We start from the raw sequence: 23,169 nt of genomic DNA, 5'->3' as shown, positions 1-23,169 counted from the left end.
CAGAGACTTTCTCAGGGCAAAAACTCTCCCAGAGGCTTGGGAGGGCCAAGGAAAGAAGTATTATCTGTAGAAAAGTCAGTTTTAGAGCTGAGGTGGGGAAAAATCTATCCCTAGAAAGGGAGATGGGGATGAAACTCACATTTTCATGGACAATCAGTATCTGTGTTTTCTCCTTTACCAATTGCTTCAGTCCACTCCCTGCACCCTCTTCCACTGCAATGCTGCACTTCAGAGCTCCTTTTCCACGTTTTTCCATGTCCTTCAATATTTCTCTCCCTGTTAAACTCATCCCTGTCCCTCCCAGCCCTTCTGTGCACAAGCAAGGCAATAATCAAAGCTCATCAGAGTGGCAGCACCGTGCAGGAGCTCCAGGCACCTGCACCAGGTCCTGCCCCACTGCCCTTTGGTCTCATCTGTCCTGATAAGGTCAGGATGTGAGTTCAGCCAGTGTGGTTCCCTGCCATGCACTCTGTCCCAGCACAGCTCCCCCAGAGAGGGGAGGAGCTGGGAAGGGATGGGAAAACTTCCCTTCCAGAGTTCCAACGGGAGCACAGCGTGCACTGCCACCAGCTGAACTCCCAGAGGAACATCAGCCCAAGCCACCAGAAGCCATAAATCACTTAAGACCCAGAGAACCTGCTGGTCCTGCTGGACTTGGGCACCATCTGGATGTGACCAGAGGTGTCACGAACGGTGTGAAGGACCCAGGGCTGCCAGGCACCAACAATCACATGCTCAGTGCCCCCAGTGCCTGGCTGCCCATGGGGGAGGGCACTGTGGGGCCACAGCAGCACAACAGGGAGATGGGGCAGCCAGGAGGATCCACAGCCACAGGGCTCAGGGATGAGGAGGGCCAGGGAGTGGACAAGGGAGCAGATCTGGTGAGCCACCCACCCACAACCCCTGTGCCAGGAGCTCTCAGGAACACCAAGGCACCATCCCTGCTGGGGGGTAAGGCTGGAAAATGAACTCAGGACAAATGCAGGGATGGAAAAGGCACCAGGAAACGGTCATCAGGGATAGCCAGGAATAAGGAATCCAGTCTGCAGAGCAAACAGGACAGCAAGTCCAGCCTCTCTCCCTGCTCCGACAGTCAACACAAATGGCCAGGCTCTCCTCAGCCTCTTCAACTTCACAATGATCCACTCCACTCATTTTGCTCATGATTCATACAGAAACTTCACTGTGAAGCCTTTAAAGAGCCTGACTGTGAGCACTCAGCCAGCCTGAGACATCAGGAGGGGTGAGGGTGAGATGTCACAGCCCACACAGCACAGACCTGCCTCCTGCAGCCCACCAGTGACTCCCAGCTGCCAAAAACCAGCAGGGAGGAGCAGGTTGAGTTGGTGGCCCACCAGGTTGCCAGTGGTACCCAGCTCCTGGGCCAGAACAGCAACAACAGCCCCTCCTTATCACCACACGAGCATCCTGAGCTGTGATGAGGGTGCTCAGCTGCCACAGATGAGCTCACTGCCTATTTTGGGGCAGACTTGTCACACTTCAAACAAGTGCTCCTGCCTGTCGTGCTTGTTCCCCATTGCATGGGGTGACACACTATGCTGTGGGCACGTGGGCACAGCATCAAAGCTGGGCCAAGCCAAGATACGAGCAGCAGCTCCTGGGGACCTTCCAGGGGAATTCAACCTCACCAGAGTTACAGGGTGGCCTGAGCAGAAACTGTCCCTGCCAGCCCTGGGCAGAGAGAAGGGCTTTGTTTGCTCTGTTTGCACGGAGCAATGGTTGGAAATACAGAAGCAAGGGAGTGGTAAAAACCAGGTTCCCATAGGGAGAGGACGGGGAAGGGTCTGAGGAACTCTGGGCGACCAGAAAGCAGGTGGAGGTTTTGCTCCTATCAAAGCATGGGTGGTTTAGCACTGATAACACAGAATGGAGGACAGGGAACAGCAGAAGGATGCTGGCCCTGATTCAAGATGAATCCAGCACAAGCATTACACATCTTAGCTATTTGTGAGCAGGGCTATTAAATAACAGGAGCCAGGTGAACCACAGCATATCCACTGAACATGCCCTGTTCCAAGATCTGCATTGCAAGGCTATGTTTCACTGAGTTTGTTCTGTCATCAGCTAAATACTACAAAGATTTCACCAACAGTCTTCAGGCAGCAGAAATTAATTGAAAAGACAAGTCCAGACAGGTGGAGCTTTGTTTTCCCCAGCTCTCTTGCTGAAGAAAGCAGAGGGTGCAGGGAGTGGAGCAGGGACAGTGCTGGCCTGTTCCCAGCCTTGTGGCTGGTTTTTAGGATATTTTTAACAATTCTGGAGGGACATAGCATAGATTACCAGGGGCAATATTTAAAATCAGCAAGTGTTAAAATCAGCATGTTAGACATATAGTTTCACACAGGAAGTACAATTCTGTGTTGTATCCAAAAGCTGCCATTCCTACCCAGAGCAATCCTTCACCATCAGCTTTGGAGGAGCCTCACTGGGGTTTCTGCTGCCCAGCCTGCTTCTGGAAGCCCATAGACAGGCTTCCCACAGAGCTGAGCCCCTCAGCCCCATCCTCTATGAAGAGCTGAGCAGGGAAAGCCCCCAGCCCACCTCCCTCCAGTATTTTACTTGTGTTCAACAGGCAGGAAATGTTCTACCTGAGCAGCTTCCTGAGAAAAGCAGCTCCCCGAGGTGTTTGATTACAACACACACACCTTTAGGTGACAGGAGCATCCAGGGGTTAAGGAGTGGGAACAGCCCTCTAACTGCTCACAGGTATGAGGAAGCTTTGCACTAACATCTTTCTGGGTTCCCTGGCAGGGTGACACCTCCTGCATGGCCAGGCTGAGTGGTGTCCTGCCAAGGCACTGTCCCCAGGGCCAGCAGTGACTCTGCTTTGGCTCCCATTGCAGGGACTAAAAGGGGTAGAGAAGAGGCGGCTCAGGGGGAACCTCTTCACTCTCTACAATTCCCAGGAGGGAGGTTGGAGCCATATGGGGATCAGCCTCTTCTCCCAGGGAACAGGACAAGAGGAAACAGCCTCAAGTTGTGCCAGGAGAGGTTTAGGTTGGAGGTAAAAGTGAGGAGGAAGATGGTCTTCCACTTTGTTCCTTTCTGCCCTGAGAGCAGGACCTGGTGAGGTGTGAGGCAGAGGAGCCAGGGTTGTCCTCAGCACAGCACTCTCCTCAGGTGGGGAGGACGTGGGGAAACCCACTGCTGCCCTCCCAACCCACGGCTGCCCTCCCAACCCACGGCTGCCCTCCCAACCCACGGCTGCCCTCCCAACCCACGGCTGCCCTCCCACACACGGCTGGGCACGGTGCCCGCCTGGCACAGACCTGCTCCTACCCTTGGGAAGGCTCAGTCTCAGTCCCTTCCCAGAATAACACCCCAGGGGCAGCTGAGCCACCTCAGTTTTGCCATGAACTCGCTGCGGTTCAGGCACCTTGTGTCTGAGGAATAGGAACCTCAGCGACCGAGGGCTGCAGGATGTGAGCCCAGCCCTGCAGGAAAACGAACTTGCTACGGTGTCAAAAACCCGAGAAAACACTCAAGAGCTTGGCACTCGGGACGTGTCCCCTGCTGTGGGCACCCCCAGCTCCCACATGCCAGCCGGGGTACCCCAGTGCCCACCCTGCAGAGCCCAGCACAGCCTCCTGCTCTGGAAAACAAACGCGGTAACTCGAGAAAAACGATGAGAAAGGCTCATGTTACACTCGATAACAACTCGCTGCCTCCTGCACCTCTGCTGAGCAAACCACCATTTCCTGGAGTGAGGTGTCAGGCGTGAAATATTTCACATGCTGGAGCAACTGCCACCTCTGCTCAGAGACAAACAGAGCCTCAGCCTTCCTGGTGCTCAGGGCATAAATCAGGTGCCTCAGCCTTCCTGGTGCTCAGTGATAAATCAGGGTGTGTCCTGTTGGCCCCTCTGTAACTGAGAACTCCCTGTCTTGTTGGGGAGGCAGCAGCAAAAATACTTGTGTAGCCACTGTGGGCTTAGCCTAAATCACTCTCTGGCCAAGTGTTTCTCTGGGAAACACTGCAGGAGCACTGCCAGAACCTGTGGGCATCACATAAGGCCGTGCCTGAAGAACCAACCTGCTTCCTCTTTCCCCCACAGTTATCATGGATTTATCCTTTCCTTCCACTCCACATCTCACCAACGGGATGACAAATGACTCAGCTGCCACTCACGAGCACACAGACCTGGCAGGCTGATCTCTGCAGAAGCATTTATTGCAGTTCTTATCCCCCCAGGCACTCATTGATTGTCCCACCAAGTCCACACCCAGTAAGTGCCAGCAGCCAGTGTGGTCTGGGGCCACCAGGTCACCTCCTGCTTGGGCCTCCAGTTCATCCAGGCTGGTCTGCCCAGACCTCCACCTCCACACAGACCAACAGAAGCACACCCAGAAGATGAAAGGAAGGGATTCTCCCACTACCCAGCACAGAGCAGGTCACACCTACAGCACTGGGCTTAGTTTCCTGTCTCCCCAGTGCAAGAAAAACACAGCAATAAGCCCCAAAAGCTTGAAGCCACCAGCAGAAGCAAGGCACCAAGCCCTGGCTGGGAGAGGAGGGGACAAGGGGGGTTGTTCTGCTGCAGAAGGAGAAGCTTTGGGGGCTCATAGCACCCTCCTGCCAGGGGCCTCATGTGAGAGTGGAGCCAGGCTCTTCCCAGGCATAGGGTAGGAGTACAAGGGGGGAAAGCTGAAATAACAGATTTAGCCAGGATATCAGGGGATGTTTCTTCCTGCAGAGGCAGCCAAGCAGTGAGACAGCTCAGCCAGGGAGGTTTCCCAGACTGCAAACAGCTCAGGGCAACTTGTGACTGATCACAAGCAGGAGGCTGGAATACAGCCTTCCCAGGTCCCTTTCCACAGGAATTATCCCACAGGGCTGCTCCTGCCACCTTCTTCCTGCAGCAACCAGACCCCTGCAGGTGGTGCAGCTCACGAGCAGCTCTGTGCTTTCCCCTCCTGCCTATGCACTGATTTACCACCTGTTTTATCATCTTTCTTTAATCAGCAGCTGGCCTCAGAGGGCTATTTTCTTGTTCAGTTTTGGTGATGTTTCAGTTAAGGTCTGTGGTGAGTCTCCTGTTCTCCCACACCTCCCACATCCCTCACCTGTTCCATGTTTCTCTCCTTCACAGAAGTTCAACAGCACAAAGCTCCCAAGGGAACCCACCCAGACCAGCTCCAAGGGCAGAGTGAATCCCAGCAGACTGTACATGGCATTTCTACCAAAGCCTTTCACACCAGCTATGGCACTCTATACACTGAAGTGCTGGCTCACTATTTGCTTTATCAAACTCAAAAAAACAAGGAATCTAAACTTACTATCTGAGGAAAGATGAAGCACCAATAACAACAAACAGCCACCCCCCTCCCTGCCTGAACCAACAAATATTGGACCAAAAGCTCCCACTGAATTGTGGAAGGAGGGAATTACCTTCACAGGCTGCTGCTGCTGGGAGATGCAGAGATCCATCTACTCCCCCATTTCCAGCTCCAGAGGAACAGCAAGGAGAGCACAACCGGCCCCTCTGCTGAGCTTTGCAAAGCCCAGCCTGCCCTGGGCCCTGATGTGCCACAGCTGTGCCCACAAGTGCTTTCCATTGCTCAGGAATGTAACTTCTCAAATAATCCAGATGCAAGAACTAAAGCACAAGAGACCCCTTGCCCTCTATACGATGTGGAAAACTTCCCTAAAGGCATTTCAATGTGCATTATTACTACAATAAGGTGTTTCAATGTGCATTATTACTACAATAAGCCACAGCAGACAATTTCTGTTTCTTACTGAAGTGTAGAGGAGCAGAGGGCAGTTGGCACAGATGAGTTAGAAAGAGGCCATCGGTGCCTGGGAAGATCTTTCCTTATTTGCCTGATACTCCCATTCACACAGGGCAGACACTGCCTGCCCTCAGGCCCCATTCAAATGGGAGAACAGGAAAAATAAGCACAGAAGTGCCCTGTGCAGTGGAAACAAAGAAAAGAACGTGCAGTGAAAGAGAGGGAAAACATGAAATATTGAAGAAAAAAAAATAGAAAAGTCTAGTCAGTAGAATTTGGCTTCTGCTATGAATGGAAAAAAAAAAAGGAAAGGAAAAAATAAACAGTTTCATTTTGAAAATGCAACACTCTTAAAGTACCAGAGACACATCTGTGCAGGCAGCTCCACTGCAATGTTTTCCTTCTTTTCCTCTACTTTTCAGGGCACTCAGTACTGCTCTTACACCAGTTTGATTCATTCCAGCCCATAATAGCCTGCAGCACCCACTGCATGGAAATCATTATGTTTTACTAATCTTTGGGGGGTGAAACAGAATTAAACCCAAGAATTACTGCAGCAGCTTTCAATCACATGCAGTTCAAACAAGATGCAAACTCCCTTAGATATATTTCTAAAACTGCATTGGAAACCCCTGATCAAGAGTTATTAAAACTAGAGGGTCTGGGTTTACCTGCCCTTTACTTCTTCACCCAGTGTCCCAGTAAATTAGCTTGAATTCTGGTACCTCTCAACCATTTCTACACTTGGTTACTGAGCAATAAAAATTTCAAATTATATCAGAGTACCTGGTACAGGGAGGAGCTGATGCCCTGCCAGCTCCCAGCCTGGCTCTGCTGCCCTGGGAGCCCTGCTTCCAGATAAATGGATCTGTTGGCTCCTTTCCCTTCTCCCTCTGCTAAATAACACCACTGCAAAGCCCTGGCTGATGGCAGGATGCAGCCACTGAGAATTGCCCCCGAGTCTGCTGTCCCATGGGAAACCCCAGTGCTGAGCTCAGCTGAAGAGCTGCAGCTGCTGGTTGCAACACCCAAATGCAAATGGAAATACAAACCACTCACAAGGTAAACAGCACCACACTGAAGCATGCAAAAAAATGCATTACAGCAGCTCTACTTCCTATTTCCTTTTCCTTACAGCTCTGAAAATAACAGCTCCAAAGGTCAGGGGGCTTTTTGGGACAGTTGCTTGTAATCACACCGCTCTGGGAGTGGCAGAGGACTCAGGAGCCACGTCCCAAAGACACACCATTTCCACAGGATCATCATTTAGGTTGGAAAAGCCCTCTGAGATCTGTGGCCAGAGCCCTGCAGATAGGATGGTGTAAATATCTTACTCTAGCTTGTAGTCATAAAAGAGAGAAATATTTTGTAGGAAGGACAATAAATGCCCATTTGAAGACAAAATGCAATAGGAACATCAAAGATTCATTTAAAATAGCTCAGTTATGTCTTGGTCCATGGCTCAGGAGTCCCTGGCAAGCAGCTGCTGAGAGGGCTTGGAGCCGGTGAGAGAGGCAGCATTAGGAAACGGGAACTGAAGCAACATCTACTGATGGGAAAAGGGAAGTGGCTGGGATATTTCTCAGCTGGTTTCACATCCAGGCACCTCCTTTCATGCACCATCACTCCTGCTTCGTGATGGGTGGAAAAGGGAGAGGTCAGTGCCAGAGCCCAGACTGCCCAGGGTGCCAGGAAACCATTGCTTTTGGACTGACTTCTTACTGAGGAGATCCTTTCCCTCTTGTGGGCTTACTTTAGAATAGCCAAATACCCAGGAGGGTTTATGTTTCTGCTTTCTCATATTTATATATAAATAATCCACTTCAGTATCTACCAGCACCACAACAGCCAGGAGATGAGATGACAGCCCCAGCTGCACCCAGAGATCCTGGGCTTGGTTGAATTTCCAACAACTCTGCCCAGCAGGGACTCCCCTCTTCTTTCTGTTGGGACTTCAGTGAAGTACATTATTTGAAGACATGTTTGGAGAGGCTGTTTTATTGCAAGTGTTTCCTCAGTACCAGTTTGTAACTCCCATTTTCACCATAGAACCACAGAATGGTTTGGGTTGGAAGGGACCTTAGAGACCACCCAGTTCCCACCCCCCACCATGGGCAGGGACACATTCCATCAGTCCAGGTTGCTGAGAGCCCACCCAGCCTCGCCCTGGATGCTGCAAAGCCTCCCACTCGAGGTGTCAGAGCACTGGAACAGGGGGAGCTGGGGGTCCTGTGCAGGGTCTGGGGGCTTCCCCCAGAGCAGCTTTTTACCTTCCATCAAAGGGAAACCTGGACTCTCCACGACCATGAGCTGATGCAAAATTTCTAGTGCAGAGCAGGAAAGCAGCACATCTGGAACTGCAGGGCCATGCAGGTGGATCCCAGCAGAACACGGGGTCTGCCCCACCAGGGGGGGATGCCTGGGGGGGTGCCTGGGGGTGCAGCAGAGCAGGGACCCAGACACGTGGGGTCTGTGCTGGTCCCCATCTCAAAACACATAATAAGGATGATGCAACCTACCACAGGTTCATTTTTTCACAGTCTTTTATCAGAGTGATTTGGAAACACCAGCAGAGGCTGTCGAGAGGCGCTGTGATGACTGAACTTACCCTCACCTCGAGGCAGCCTGGGAAATACTGACCACAAACTTGCAGTGAACGCAGCCACAGGGTTTTTTGTGTTTTTTCTCGCTTTTTTTTTTCCTTTTCTTTTCTTAGGTTGGTTTTTTTTGTTGGTTTTTTTTTGGTTTGGTTTTTTTTAGCTCATCAGCCATGATACTTGGATTCAGGACTAACTCAAACATCTTTATTCCACTTTTCCCTGTGGTTTCCCTTTGTCACCTCAGACACGCAAGTGAGAGCTCTCCCATGGCCATTGCCCACCACGGCTGGAGGTGCTGGGTGTGCAGAACATCAGCTGCTGCTCCAGGAGAACCACATCCCCACTTCCAAGAGAGGAGATTTCCCAGCCTTGCCTTCATCCCGTGTCTCTTCTGACTCTAAACCGTGTATCAGGGGCTGTAAGGAAAGGGACAAGGTTAATATATTGAATACCACTGTATTTCTAGATCAGCTTATAGAAAGGATTCCTTCTTCACCAAAATGTATTAATTTCTTCACACTTCTGCACCCTCCCATCTCACAACCTTATTCTGGCTACTTCAGAATTTTCCTGTTTCTTAAGTTATTTCTCTTATACAAAGATAAGTTATTTATCTCTACACAATGTTTAGAGATGAAAGCCAACACGCCTGTCATGGACAGGGCAGCCTTCAAGACTTGGAGCTGCATTCCCTGCAAAAATGGCTGATGAGGGCAAATGGACTTTCCTCAGCCACAAGGCAAACAAAGTATATATTGTAATTTCTTCATAATTATTAATTTTTTGCTGGTTGAAGCAGTTCCTTTGTCAGTAACACAAAAAAAAAGGTTGGAAAGAGCTGATGTAAACTCCAGGACAAGCTCCTGCAGGAGCTGGATCCCTTCCCAGGCAGTCCTGCTCCGCTGGGACTGATGTGTGTCACCCTGGAGGAGCTGCACACTCATCCTGCATTTACAGGGCTTCAGACCATGTTTACTGGACATCAGGGATGGCTGGTGACAGTCCTACTTGTTTATGTACCTACTGGAAGGTCACATAAACTGGCACTGCTCTCATGGCTTCTGTCACCTGCACCTCGTGCCCACCAGCGCTGGTGCCCGGCCATGGAAAGCACATGAACATGCAGGAATCACTCAATTACATCCTGAAAGGTGGAATCAAATACTTGAATGTGCAGAGCATAGTTTGTCTCAAATAACTCAAACAAACGTTGAAATAGGAGGTGTTTGGAACTGTCTCATCTCAGCGTTGTCGTCTCAGGAAATATGAGTTAGATCAAAAGGGAATTTCCCACGAGTACATTTGAATTTTGCCAAAACACCCCATAAAAATATAAAAGCAAAATAAAACGTTTCAGTTGTGTTTGTTAAGAAAAAAAATAAAATCAACAACAGAAAGAACAGCCACCTTGCTGAAATGAGCAGATATATTTAATTTTTGCTCAGCCTGACAATGACTTACATCCATCCGAGCCACCACCAAGCCATGAATTTTCTATGTAATTTTTGCACTTTCTGATCCCACTTCTGTGGCTGCAGTCCTTACCCAGACTACATTGCTCATAACACAAACCATTTAAGTTTCAATTAAATCTTGGAGCTGCCCTCTGGATGTTCCTGACCACTGGTGAGGCCGTTCCCAGGGGATGATTCCTGAGGCCCTGGTCTGGTATTAAGGAGCACCATGGGGGGTGACTGCTCCCAGACTGGGGCTTAGTGGAGACCCTTCTTATGCTGTATTTGGAACATTTGGGTTTTCACCTTTGTGCCTGACAATTCTCTCCATCAATGCCCAGCAGCACACTCACAAGGCAAGAAAAGGAGAAAGCAATGAGGCCAACAGTGACATAACACCACTAATATTAATAAGCTGAGTCACAGCCATTATGTCAAAATTTCCTGTGAAGATTGTGTTTGATTTGCTTATGGTGTTGGTTCTTCTAAAGTGGATGCAGACACCTTTTGAGCCCGTCTGAAGACAAGCCAACAAACGCGAGTCGACCTTTAAACGTGCAGGATGTTAAATGGGTGAACTCCTCGAGGCAGACTGAGCCCTCACCATGAGCTGTGGCATCACGTTGCTCCTGTCCCCCCCTGCTCCCCACCCTGCAGCAGCAGCCTCAGTGCTCTGAAGGTTTCTCAGCCCCAGCCCCGTTTTTGGAGCTGTTTGTGGCGGTGCCGCCGAGCAGCCGCCGAGCGCTCAGACCTCTCTGCCTGAGCTCTCACAACTTCCTCCAACTGGGTTTTTTTTTTTTCTTCCATCCTGAGCTAAACATTTTTACTCTTCCCGGGTCAACCAGAAGGCCTTGGCACCGTTCCTATCTGCCTGGCCCAGCCACAGCAGCTCTGTGATCAGTGCCAGCTCCCGGGCGGGTGCAGCACGGGGGGAGGAGGGGACACGACTTATTTACTGAGAGCTCATCAAAAACTCTTTCTGTAGAGCAAACTCAGCCCCTTCAGAGCTAAAAGGACGAGGATTTGGGTGCTTCCCCAAGGAAAGGCAGTTCCCAGGCAGCTTTCTGCTGGATGCCTGCTTTGCAGACTGAAGGTACTGGAGGGTCTTGGGGGTCAAGGGCATCACACAAGAGAAAAAAACCCTGATTATCCCACTCTATTCAGTGCTTGTCACACCACACCTGGAATACTGTCTTCAGTTTGGTCTCCACAATACGAAAAAGATGTGGACAAGCTGGAGAAGGTCCAGAAAAGGGCCACAGAGATGGCCCAAGGACTGGGAAGCTGCTGTAAGAGGAAAGGCTGAGACAACTGCAGTTGTTAAGCCTTGAGAAAAGGAGGTCTCAGCGTTTAAAGGGTGGCTACGAAGAAGATGGAGCCTCCCTTTTTACAAAGAGTCACATCAAAAAGACCAAGGGTGATGGGGACAAGTTGCTCCTGGGGAGATTCCAGTTAGATAAAAGCTGATCCTAATGAGAACAATCAGCCATTGGAAGAATGTTCCTGGGGAAGTGGTGAGTTCCCCAATGTTGGATACTTCTATGATTCAGCTGAGCAGGGTGCTGAGCCATCTTGTCTAGACAGTGCTTTTGCCAACAAAGGTTGAACCAGGATGGTTCAGGAAGGGATCCCTGAGATCCCTTCCAATGTGGCATTCTGTGATTCTATTTTCCTTCCCATTTTTACTGTTTACACCCATTGTTGAGTCTGTGCTGGGTTCCCTGCCCTGCTGGGGACTTCACCGAGCCCCTGGTGTGTGCCAAGGCTCGAGTTACTGAACGTGGAGGGGAAGGCAGAGGAACTGGCACAGTGGGGTGTTAGTGCTGAGGCACCATGAGCAGACACACCCTGACAGACCCTGACAACACCCTGCCCAGCACAGAGAGCCACACAGATCCCCAGTGTGAACCCTGTGGTACTCAAGGCCCGTGCAAGAGTCCTTGGTACACATGGAGTGAGGGTAGATGTCACACTGACCACGATGGTTTACAGCAGAGGAGGACTGACCTTCAATCACCCACTCCTGTGCACTAATAAAGCCCCAGGCTGGGAGCAGTGGGAAGTGCCAGTGCTGCTGGGACAACCTGTGCCACTGCCTCACCACCCTCACAGGGAAGAATCCTCAGTTACATCAGGGAATTCTGGCCCCCCACACCCCGAGCCAGGCTCAGCTGCTGCCCTGGGCAGGGCAGGGCTGCAGGAGGGACAGGGCACAGCCAGAGCCCAGAGAAACAGCTGAGTCAGCCTTCACACGTGATAAACTGTTGAATCACGTTTTCAGTTTCTTTTGGTTTCAATAAAAATGCGGCTGTGGAGAAATCACGTGATGCCATGCTCCTCCAGGAAAATCCCAGATGGATTTGCATCATTTGGAGTAAAACTCATCCTTCTCCCTTATTATCTAATTACCTTAAAATGTGCCTCCTCTTTTGTGCTCAGCATCAGCTCCTGCTAGAAATTCCCAGCAGCTCCCAGAAGTTTCCAGTTAGTTGCCACTTCTGCAGGTAGGACATGATGGGCACAGCTTGTTCCTTGGGGCTGCTGGACGAGCTGCCAGTGGTGCCCATTTGTGGAGCACGTGTATGTCTGCATGCCCAAAAACTTCCCATTCCCATTTTTCCCACGTGACAAACCATCTCTCTTCAGCTCTCTGAGAGTTTCTGTAGGAAACAGGGAGTTTCTGTGCTCTATCTCAGGAACACCTGAATATCTGTTATCACCTTAATCAAGCCTTGATTCATTCTAGCAGTTAAATTTAAACAACAAAGCCAAGCCAAGAGCATAGAAAAGCCTTGGCTGGCTGACTGTCTACCTAAGAAACTCTGATAATTTCATTCACCTTCATCATCTGAATCAACAATATAGAGAAGGTCATCGGGGGAACTGCTCGACATCAACAGGAAGCACGAACATGCTTAAAGCAGATTAGGATCAGGAAACTGCCACTATTTGCTTTTCCTCTCTGTCCTGTCCTTCCATCACCTCTAAATTGGGAATACTGACATCTTTCCAAGCCTACAGATGCATAGTAAACACTTGGTTGGTGATTATGGAGAGGTTCAGGTGAAAAGGGCTGAAGATGTGACACCACAAAAGGTTGTGGGTGGTTCAGGAACCCTGGAAGTGCTGAGGCTCAGTGGGAGCGGGGGCTGCAGGATTCCTCTGCAGGTGACCCTGGGTGCAAAATAAGCACCAAACCAGGGGGGGAGAAGTGCCCTGGAAACAAATGAGAAAGGCAAAAAGCTACGGCCAAGTACCTCGGAAGGTGTCCCAGACAAATGTTGCTTTTCAAATTTATTATGTTGCATGGGTTGCTTGAGATCCATAAAGGAAGGCTTTATTTTCCCTTCACTGCCTAGAAGTCAGAATTCCTTGGATCATTTCTTCCTGTTGCTAGAGTTTGGGACAGGAAAAGATGCTCCCCAATGCAGCTGGAAGGGTTATTACAGGGTTATAATAGTAAGACTAAATTAAAGCTAAATTATATAAATAAGGAAATATTGGCTGTAACACAACTGCAAACCCCAAGTGCAAGCTGGATTTCTTACATAATCATAATTAAATCAATTATTTATCCAATAGCAACTTATTATGCTGTAGAGAAAGGTTCATTTAGCAGGATGGTTCAAATTTTTATGAGTGCATTTTTTAATACCTGGATATCAGAGCCCAGCAGCCAAAATTATGACTGCTAGTAGGCTGCAATTAATCTTTCCACTTCATTGTGTAAGCACAAGAACAAGCCAAAACATTCCTGCCAATCTGCTTTTTTTTTTTTTAGCAAAAAACTGAGGTTTTGATGAAGCAGTTTACTCGCAGCCATAATTTGCATTCCAGGGAAGTTCCCTCGGTGATATTTTTAATGTTCAGTGGGTTAAGTGCTGCTGCAGCTTTCTGTGGCAGAAGTAAAATCCTTTAGTTTTGCCAGTTTTCTGGCACACGTTGAGTTGTTCCTTTACCCTGAACATGCCAAACCAGCCCTCACAGCCTGTTTGCCACTCAGCCCTGCACATCTCTCCCGCTCCATCCCGATTTACGGGAAGCAATATTTCACACCCTGATGACTCAGGGCTCACACAGCACATCATAATTCCTTATTTATGGTTGTTTACAGTGTGGTGACCCTTTATCTGACTCCCCACCCCCGCAGATCTAAGGTGATTGTGGACACTCCTCAGCACAGTTATCCCGATTCCCGTGGTTGGGTTTGTTCCTTCAAACCACAGGGTTTATCCCCAGAGTGTCTAATTCCTGCTCCATTCAGCCCCTGTGGCCAGGCTCTGCAGCAGAGCTGCTGTGGCAGTGAGGGGTTCTGCTGACCCTGTGCTAAAGGCACACACCAGGATCTCCAGCTCCCTGCATGCACTGAGTTATTTCTCCTTCCCTAATTGCCAGGTTTTCCAAGTTGCACTGAAGCCATACAGGATTTGATTACGTGCTTCAAGATAACAGCAATAACAACCAGATCACGGGAGCAGAATCAGTGACCCACAGTGGTAATCCGTGTTTACCACCTCACCTGCCTCCTGCCAGCCCTCTGTGCTTCCGTCACCATCATCTGTTTGTCACCAAACAGAATGTTTTGGGTTGGAGGGGACCTTAAAGCTCATCCAGTCCCACCCTGCCATGGGCAGGGACACCTTCCACTGTCCCAGGCTGCTCCATCCTGGCCTTGGACACTTCCAGGGGTGGGACAGCCACAGCTTCTCTGGGCAACCCGTGCCAGTGCCCCCCCCAACCTCCCAGGGAATAATTTCTTCTAAATGTCCAATCCAACCCTGTCCTCTCTCAGTTTGAAGCCATTCCTGTTGTCCTGTCACTACGTGCCCTTGTCAAGAGACCCTTTCAATTTTTACATTTTCTGATCAACTTCAAACCAGCATTAAAGGCGACACAGAAAACTGCTACCTTTGTTTTCCTTTGTGTTCTAATTTCCTTCGCAGGGTGTGTCCCCCAAGATCATAACACCAACAAAGGAAGGTTTCTGCTCCTCAGGGCAGTCTGTGCACTGCAGTGCAGCCCTCGCTGCCAGGAGGAAACCAGACTCGGTCACAAAGAGGCGTCCAAAGCAAACATGTCAACATTACAAGCCCTAACAAACAAAAAACTCACTTGAAAGCCATAATACGGTCACGTTCTTGGGCTCACTCACCTTCACCAGGCTCAAAAAAACCCGAGAGTCCCCAGTGCAGCTGCCAGCAGTGCCCAGCCTGCACCAGCAGCACCAGCCTGGCTCCTGCCATGTGGCACATTGGGAGGGCAGAACTCAGCCTGGACATGCCCTGGGGCAGAAAAACAGCTGCAAAGTCTGCCAAGTAATGCAGCCTTGCAGCTGAGTGTATTTATAGGTGGTCTGGCAAGCCTGGCCTCATGTCTGCAGCTGCCATGGGGACATGGATGCTCCAGGCTGTTCCAGGCTGATTTCCAATGGAAATCAGGGCACAGGGAGAAGGGGGACAGGGCACCTCTGCCTTGACATGAAGGAGACCCAGGAGCAGGACTCCTACAGCCCAGAGTGCACAGCAAGCAGCAGTTACAGATACAACTCCCAGACCAACAGCTTATTAATACTCCACCTGTATTACTCACATAGAAAAATAGCCTTAACCACCAGGGATTTTTTTTCTTTTCCCCATCATGTTTCCAAGGCAAAAGAACAGCCATTATCAAGCAGGTTTGCTGACTACAACAGAGAAAAACCCCATCACTGAACACTCACATCATCTTTTTTGTCTCTTGCTCCCTGTAAGCTCTGAGTTCTAAACAAAAAAGAACAGACAGAATAAATTACAGAAGAAGATGTACTTCAACAAATAGATCTATTTCTTTTTTCCTAAAACTGTCTTGATTCTGTTTATACTGGCTGGAAGACAGCATCCCTCTGCTCTCCTCAAACAACAAACAAACCCCAAGCTAGTGATGAGATTCCCATACAGAGGTCATGGTTTTGCTGTAGCATGCACTGAGTGCTGTACTCAGGGCAGACTCAAAACCTCATTTAAAAAGGGCTAAGTATCAACAATTAAAATAATTTGCTGAACAGGAGAAAAAGCACTTAGGGAACGTTTTTCTCTCGAAAGGAAAGAGGAAAGTTGGAAAGCTCGTGGGTTGTCTTGCTGTCCACGCCGAGGAAGCCGCAGTGCAAGAGGTGCTGCAGTGGCAAAGCTCCTCTCCACAGGGGTGAAACCAGGACTTTGCTCCACCTGCCTCGGGCTACACCCAAGCAGGAAGGAGGGCAGTTCAAAGTGAGAAGGGGTGGCTCACCACTCAAACCACTCTGCAAAAATAAAACTCATTTCCCAGCCGAGGAACTCACCTGGGGTGTCAGTGCCCCAAAATAGCAGCTGTGACTCTGCTCCCACGCTGGGGATGCAGGCAGGGGCCTGACAGCCCCTTTGTTCCGAGTGTCCAACCTAAACCTCCCCTGCTACAACCCGAGGCCGTTTCCTCTTGTCCTTCTGCCTCGTTACCTGGGAGAAGAGACTGTCTCCAACAGTCTCCAACCTCCCGTCAGGTCACTAGAGAAGGCAAGAAGGTTCCCCCTGAGCCTCCTTCTCTCCAGGCTGAGCCTCACCAGATCCCTCAGCCTCTCATCATCAGACTTAAGCTCCAGACCCTTCTTTCTCTGGACATGCTCCAGCACCTTAAAATTTTTCTTGTCATGAGGGGCCCAAAACCGAGCCCAGGACTCGGGGTGTGGCCTCATCAGTGCCCAGCACAGGGACGATCACTGTCCTGCTTTCTGCACTGCAGGAGCTGGGTTTGTCTGCACTGGATATTTGATATAAATTAAAGCTCTGGTGGAGCCAGCTCTTCCAAAGCTCCTTCACTTGCTGAGGGTCCTCCCACATTGATGGTTGTTATCACCAGGCTGTCACACACTACACTCTTATTAACCCTAACACTTGTCCAGAGGAAGACAATGCAAGGGCTGCATGGGAAGTGTCAGCTGTTTTGTACAGTGCTGTTTGTTGTTTCAGAAAAGAGGCTTTTGGAATGGAATGGTCACTGCCATGTCTACTGGCCTCCTCAAGAAGGCTTTTGGCTGTGCCTTTTCTTTCCTGTAAGGGAGGGAAAAGTATCAGGATGGGAAAACTGGTGCATGTTAGTGAAGGAGAGGAATCAAGCAGGACTGTTCCTGCCCCAGGCTCCTCCTCTGCACCCTTCTCCCGGGGGCTGAACTCCAAGGGTTGAGCAGATAAGACAATCATTTCTCTCTCTGATCTCGGCTGCATTATCTCAGCACAAACACACAGTTGGTTTCTCCACTGCTCAGTTAAACTCCCTCAGAAGGAGCAGCAGCCACGGTGCTGCCTGGGGTGCAAACAGGGCTGGGGGAGCTGGTCCATCCTCCACTGGCACTGCTGGCAGACATGGCACTGCTCTCCCACGAAAGGAATTTGGATCCATGCAAAGAACTCACCTGGAACTAAAGTGTGCCTGCTTTCTCTTCTGTAGCTTGGAGTTATCCTTCTCTTTTCAGGGGCGTAGAACCAGCTCAGCTTCATCAGCTCCAGCCATCTCCACCACCACTGACCTCATGCCATGGCCACATCACCTCACACGTCCACAAAAAAAGGACTGCAGCGGGATTTGGGCTACTGAGGACAGACATTCCTGCAGCATCTCACGGGGTTGGTCCAGACAGGCAAGGGTGGTGACAGTCTAGTAATTAAGGCACGTTGACACCACGTTAAAACCAATTTCACACCTTCAGAAAGGCCAGTCCAGTGCTTCCCATCAGGGGTGTCACTGCCTAAATAACGATGTGCGGGTAATCAGCAGGCTGTAATTAGCAGGCTGTAATTAGCAGGCTGGCCAGGCCCACACACGGGATGCTGGCAGGACCGTGCAGCCTGTCCCACAGCATCAGGACTGGGGGAAGCCCCGGGGCTGTGCATCTTTAATTCCCAAGGCTCGCAGCCCACACTCCCCGGGAAGGAGCTGCAGGTCCCCGTGTGTCAGTAATCCTGCGGGTAAATGCTTTAGGTGGCCAGAATAAAACTAACGCTTTCAACGGGTGTTGTGGGAAACCCAGACAAAAGAAGGCAGAAGCTCAAAGTTTGTCACCTCCAAATCTCCCTGTTCTGCACCTTCCACTGTCAGATGGTGCAAAGGCAAGAAGCTGTTTCATCTGTCGGAGACTGGGAGAACTGGTTTTGCAGCCCTTCCTCACGCTAATTTGCTGAAGGAAAACAAGGTGCTTGTCAGGGAAAGCCAGTAAGTGGGCTTTATTGAGCTTAATCGTTGTGTTAATTGTAGGAGATGAGCACTATTTAAGCTGTATAAATACTGTACAATCTCCTTAAGTAGGGTTCACTGAAAACAAGCGTTTCTCACCCGTGAAACCACCTTTTCTTGAACAGCAGGTGAGAATCCCTTCTAATAGCTGGCAGAGGTAAAGAGAGAGAAGCTGCCCCGAGGCTCTTCACCACAACCACCAAGGTCAATAAAGTCACTCAAGGCGCTCCCTTTTCTCCGGGGACACGTTCTCACCTGGGAGAGGCTTATTTGGGCAGAATAAGTGTAAGTTGTGGACACATTTTGCTCAAACTAATGCAAAGGCTCTGTAAGGCAAAGGGGATTGTCTCAAACTCCTCCGAAGTCACTGAGCACTTTCACCAGCAGCTTAACTGCCCCTCAGGCGAGGACACTCCACATTTCCTTTGCCTGTTTCTAAAATCAAATCCACCTGCAGTTTCTCACCAGACCCAGTCCACTTCTGCTCTCCTGAGGCCCCTCTTCTGCATCTCTCTCCTACCAATGACCCCTTCCAGGTTTCCTCCTGTCTCCCAGGACGGAGCTCTGCCTGCCCTCGGTGTGCAGCGATTTCCCCGCAGTGCTCCACAGCACCCCTGTACTGAAAAACGGGGAGCATTCAAACAACACGACTCTCCTTGTTCTTTTGAAGCTGCTGAGGCTGAGCTGGCTCCAGGACAGGGCTGGACCTGGCACGTGTCCATGGCTGCTCTGAGGAGATAAGTGCAGCTGCCGCAGCAGCCCGAGATGGGACAGGAAAGGGTGGGATGGGTGTCAGAGAGAGAACAAGCCACGACAAACAGGAGGCAGGAGACTGAAACTCCTGATGAACCAGGGACACTGAGAAGGGACCGCAGACCTCCGGGGCCACAGAGGGAAGAAAGCCCCCCAGAGCTGCCTGGCACATGTCATGGGTCCCAGAGTGACAGCAGGGGCTTTGGGCCCCAGGGGTAAGAAAGTCCTTGTGGGCCCAAGCTTGGCAAGGGTTTAGGGAGGATGGCAGAGACTCCCTTGTGCCTGTGACAGCACAGCTATTGTGTGCAGCAGATACTGGGATTAAATAGAAACACAGAAACACTCTGTCGAGGAAGAGGGACAACTGCCAGCTGGTGAGAGAAAAGGAGGTGAGTAAAACCAAGTGTGGAGAAGGACAAAGGGACTGGCAGCAAACCACGTGCTCATCCACGCACTCAAAGCAAAGCTCTGGCACAGGATTTTGATCTCAGGATGGTGAAACAAAACTCAGTGCATTAATTTCTTCCTGACAGTTCTGACAGGACCAGCAGCTCTCCACCCTCCACCTCAGATGCTCCTCCAGGACCTCTTAGAGCTGTTGCTCCTTTCCCAGGGCTCCTCGGGATCTGGGAGCTCTTCAGAGTGCCCAAGTCCCCTTCAAGCAGCAAACATTTGGCAGGGTGAGCTGAGCCCCTCCCTCAAACCCCTCCAGGTGCAGATGTGGAGGCTGCCCTGAGGTGTCAGATGATGGCAGAGGTCTCCAAGCTCTGAGAGCACATGGACTGTGTGGCTGTGGGGCCTCCTTGGCTGCACTTTGAGCATCTCCTCTGAACCTCACCCGACATCTCCACATGCTCGTGCTCCACAGGCTCCATATCCTCACCCCAGGCACTCAGAGACTCCTTCCCATGGGAGCTGGCACTGCCAATCCCACTGGGGGGTGGAAGGAGGCAGGAGAGGAGCGTGCACGGCCCCGGGTCCACATCACCCTTGGGCAGTGCTGCTGTGCCCCTGGCTGGCTCTCATTCCTGCAGGCAGCTGACTGTGTTCACCTCCAGGGCAGTGTAAGGGCAGCATCACAGTGGGGGTCACTCCTGTCTTGTCTTGAGGGGACATTCCCCACTGCCCTGGCCAGGAGGGATGGCAGGACAGGGGCTGGGACAGCAGGGAGCCCCTGCAGCCACCAGCATTTGCAGAGACACTCTGCAGAATAAGGCAATGCAGGATGGAGCCCAGCAAGGGATGCAACAATCCATGCAACAATCCACCCAGGACTCCTGCCAGCCCGCCAGGGGCTGCTCTGGGGCAGCTCCTCCTGCCAGCACCCAGGGCCACCCGCAGGTCCCACGGGTGCCACTGCCCTCTGCAGTCCCCAGAGGAACACGCAGCTCACCTCCACACAGCATGTCCCTCCTGTCCTCTCCTTCCAGCCTCTCCTCCCGTGGGCTTCCCTACAAAATTCCAGTCCAGAAGATAACTCATCCAAGGAAAAGCATTTACCCACAGTGGGAACATCAGAATCAGCTCTGGGGGGGAAGGAAGGTCCCTGTCCTGTGCATTGTCCCACCTGAGAGCTCCCCAACAGAGCCGTGGTTCTTGCAGAAGATGCCAAGAAAGGGCCAGAAGCCCGAGCAGAGAGCGTGTTGTCCCACACCAATCCCTCCTCCTGTGCCCTTCTGCAACCTCCCACCAGCCCTGAGAGCAGCCAGGGGTGTCCTGTGCCCCCCAGAGAGGAGCTGTGCCCTCCTGCTGCCTTCAGTCGTGCAGTTTGGGGCACACCTGACTCTGCACAGACATCTTGGGCTGAACAGGCTCCTTGAAGCTGATTTATGGTCAGTGAGGACTCGGTCAGTGGAGCAAAACACACTGGGCTTGAGCTGGACATGGACGTCCAAGCAGTGGAGGTGGGGAGGCAGAGAGCAGCACTGGAGGGGACGGCTGAGGGCAACGGCTTCAGCAGCTCACATAAACATCCTTGAGGCTTTCTGGGCTGCTGAGACATGGCTGGGTCAGGATCTGGGCAGGGAATGACTGCCCAGAGGGAGCCAGCACTTCTGCAGCCCCCCATGGAGATGCATCGCTCCAGAGGCAGAGCCTGTGAGCCACCAGGACACTGCCAGAGCCCCTGCTCCTCCCCAGCCTGCATGGAGGGTCCAGGAGAAATCCCCAAGGAGTCTGGTGGCTGCAGGGGACTCGTTTTGGAGGCATCTGGGGAAGCACCTTCACTCCAACCCAGCCTGGCACTGCTGCCCGGCCCCTCGCAGGCTGCCAGCCAGGATGGAGCTTGGGCAGAGCACACTGGCCATGCTGCTGGACCAGCAGCTGGGGCTTGGAATAAACATTTCTGCTCTGAAGGCTTTCCTTAGTACCCCAGTTGGATTATTACATGTAAAATCTCCACCTCAACGCAAGAAGCAGAAATAGAGCCAGTTTTAGGAGTGTGTCAGCACACACAGAGCAGTATTGGCTTTGTAGCAGCAAGTTAATCATAAAAGCAGTCTGGTCTGTGGCTTGTTTGCAAAACAGAAAGCAGAAGATAAGGAAATGCATCTGTGCTGAGGGTGCTGGCGACACAGCTGGGACAGAGGCTGATACCACCCACAGTGCCCATGCCCTGTGCCCCCACTGCCCACCCTGCATCCCCAGGGCAGCTTCGAAACCCTGTTAATATTGCTCTTGTAAATACAATAAGGGGAAGAAAGACTGCGGGGCTGGGCTGATTCCTGGGGGACAATGTTCCCTGACAGAGCAGGAGTTGAAGATTCAGCTGCACCCACCAGTGTCCTTGGAACCCAGTGCAGCACAGAGTGCTCAGCTCCCAGTGCCATAAACTGGTGCCAGTGTTCTAGACCTGCTCTCCATCCTCAGCAACTGCTGGTCTAGTTTTAGTCCAGTCCCAGCCTTACCCCAGCACAATTCCACTGCTCTCCACTAAATCCACATTTATTTCCTAACTTCTTCAGGTTCCTGACCTTGGCCTATTCTTCCTGCTCTGGCTCCCCCAGCAGCAGTGTGTACCAGAGCTACAGTGAATACTTGACCTGAGATAGAACAGAAGGAAATTAAGCTTGTAGTTTATTACAATTTGTGCAAATCAGCTTATACTTGGGCAATAGATCTTTACAAAATCTCTTCTCCCTTCCCGGATATAAATTCCTTGCTGGAGCTGAGAGGGCAGTGCTGCTCCAAGGAAAGGTCACCAGAACTATGGCCATCTGAGAGCCAAGGGTCAGTCCTTGCCTCCCTCTTGGCTGGAAGAAAATAAATGAGCACAGAAAGGAAAGCCAGGCTGAGGCTGACATCCAGGACATCCTGACATTTTCAGCTCAAACAACTGAAGTTGGCAGAGTTATAAGCAACTAGAAACTCGAAGATAGGAACTTGCAATGGGATAAACTGAACAATCAGAATACTGGGCAGCAGCCAGAGACCTGCAGTTCAGGGAACACACACACCAAAGAACCCCCCAGACAGAATCATAGGGCCCCTGAATGATTTGGGTTGGAAGGGACCTTAAAGTTCATCCAGTTCCATGGGCAGGGACACCTTCCACCAGCCCAGGTTGCTCCAAGCCCCGTCCAACCTGGCCTTGGACACTTCCAGGGATGGGGCAGCCACAGCTTCTCTGGGCAACCTGTGCCAGTGTTTTGCTACCTCTAAGCGATAATTATGTGTGAAGGTCAGACTTGCAGAGGCTTCCACGGGAGCTCGCAACGCCCAGCCCGAGGTGCAGGACCCAGTGGGACCCGGAGGGAGCTGCACTCCCGGAGGGAGCGGGACCCCCGGCTCACCCCGGCCGGGCCGGGACCGCCCCCCGAGCGCACCTGCCCACGGAGGAGGAGGAGGAGGAGGAGGAGGGGAAGGAGGAGGAGGAGGAGAGCGCCAAGGACCGGGACGGGACCCGGCGGAGCTGCTGCTCCATCCCCGCTGCCAGACCCGCCGGCCCCCGCCCACGGACCCCCTTCCCGGGGCATCCCGGCCCCGCTCCCTCCCTCCCGGCCCCGCTCCCCCTCTTACCTCCCCCGGCGCCCCCAGCCCGCTCCGGCCGCGGCCCCGCTCCGTGTGACAGCGCCCGGAGCTTTCGCTTTCCCTTTCCCGGCGAAGGAGGGGCGGCCCCGGCTCCCGGCCGGCCCCGGGGAAGGGGCTGGGGGAGCCGGGGCGGGGGGGGCCCGGGGGGCCCGGCCCGGAGCCGGGGGGATGCCCGGGCTGCGGGCAAAGCCGCTTCCCCAGCCCGCATCTCACAGCGAGTTCATCCCCCCCCCCCGGCGCCCCATCGGGATGCTCCCTCACCTGCAGCAGGACAGGTGAAGAGGAGCTTCAGCTCCTCACCGAAAGCACCGGAGGGCTTTAACACACGTGTAGATGTGC

At 51.7% G+C, this 23,169-nt stretch overlaps 1 long non-coding RNA gene across 1 annotated transcript; it reads right to left on the bottom strand.

Annotated features, from left to right (window-relative positions):
- Window positions 1-8,443: 8,443 nt before the first annotated feature.
- On the bottom strand, window positions 8,444-22,927 carry LOC113967387. Its single transcript, XR_003534152.1, has 2 exons — window positions 22,819-22,927; window positions 8,444-8,769 (listed from the first exon to the last, which is right to left on the bottom strand). It is a non-coding gene; the product is annotated as an uncharacterized LOC113967387 (long non-coding RNA).
- Between the last annotated feature and the right edge of the window lie 242 nt (window positions 22,928-23,169).

The sequence above is a fragment of the Neopelma chrysocephalum genome, unplaced genomic scaffold, assembly GCF_003984885.1.
Source record: "Neopelma chrysocephalum unplaced genomic scaffold, ASM398488v2 Primary Assembly neopelma1_63, whole genome shotgun sequence".
NCBI classification, from domain to species: Eukaryota; Metazoa; Chordata; class Aves; order Passeriformes; family Pipridae; genus Neopelma; species Neopelma chrysocephalum.
The sequence above is the reverse complement of the archived record's forward strand: the minus strand, read 5'-3'. Positions and strand labels throughout refer to the sequence as shown.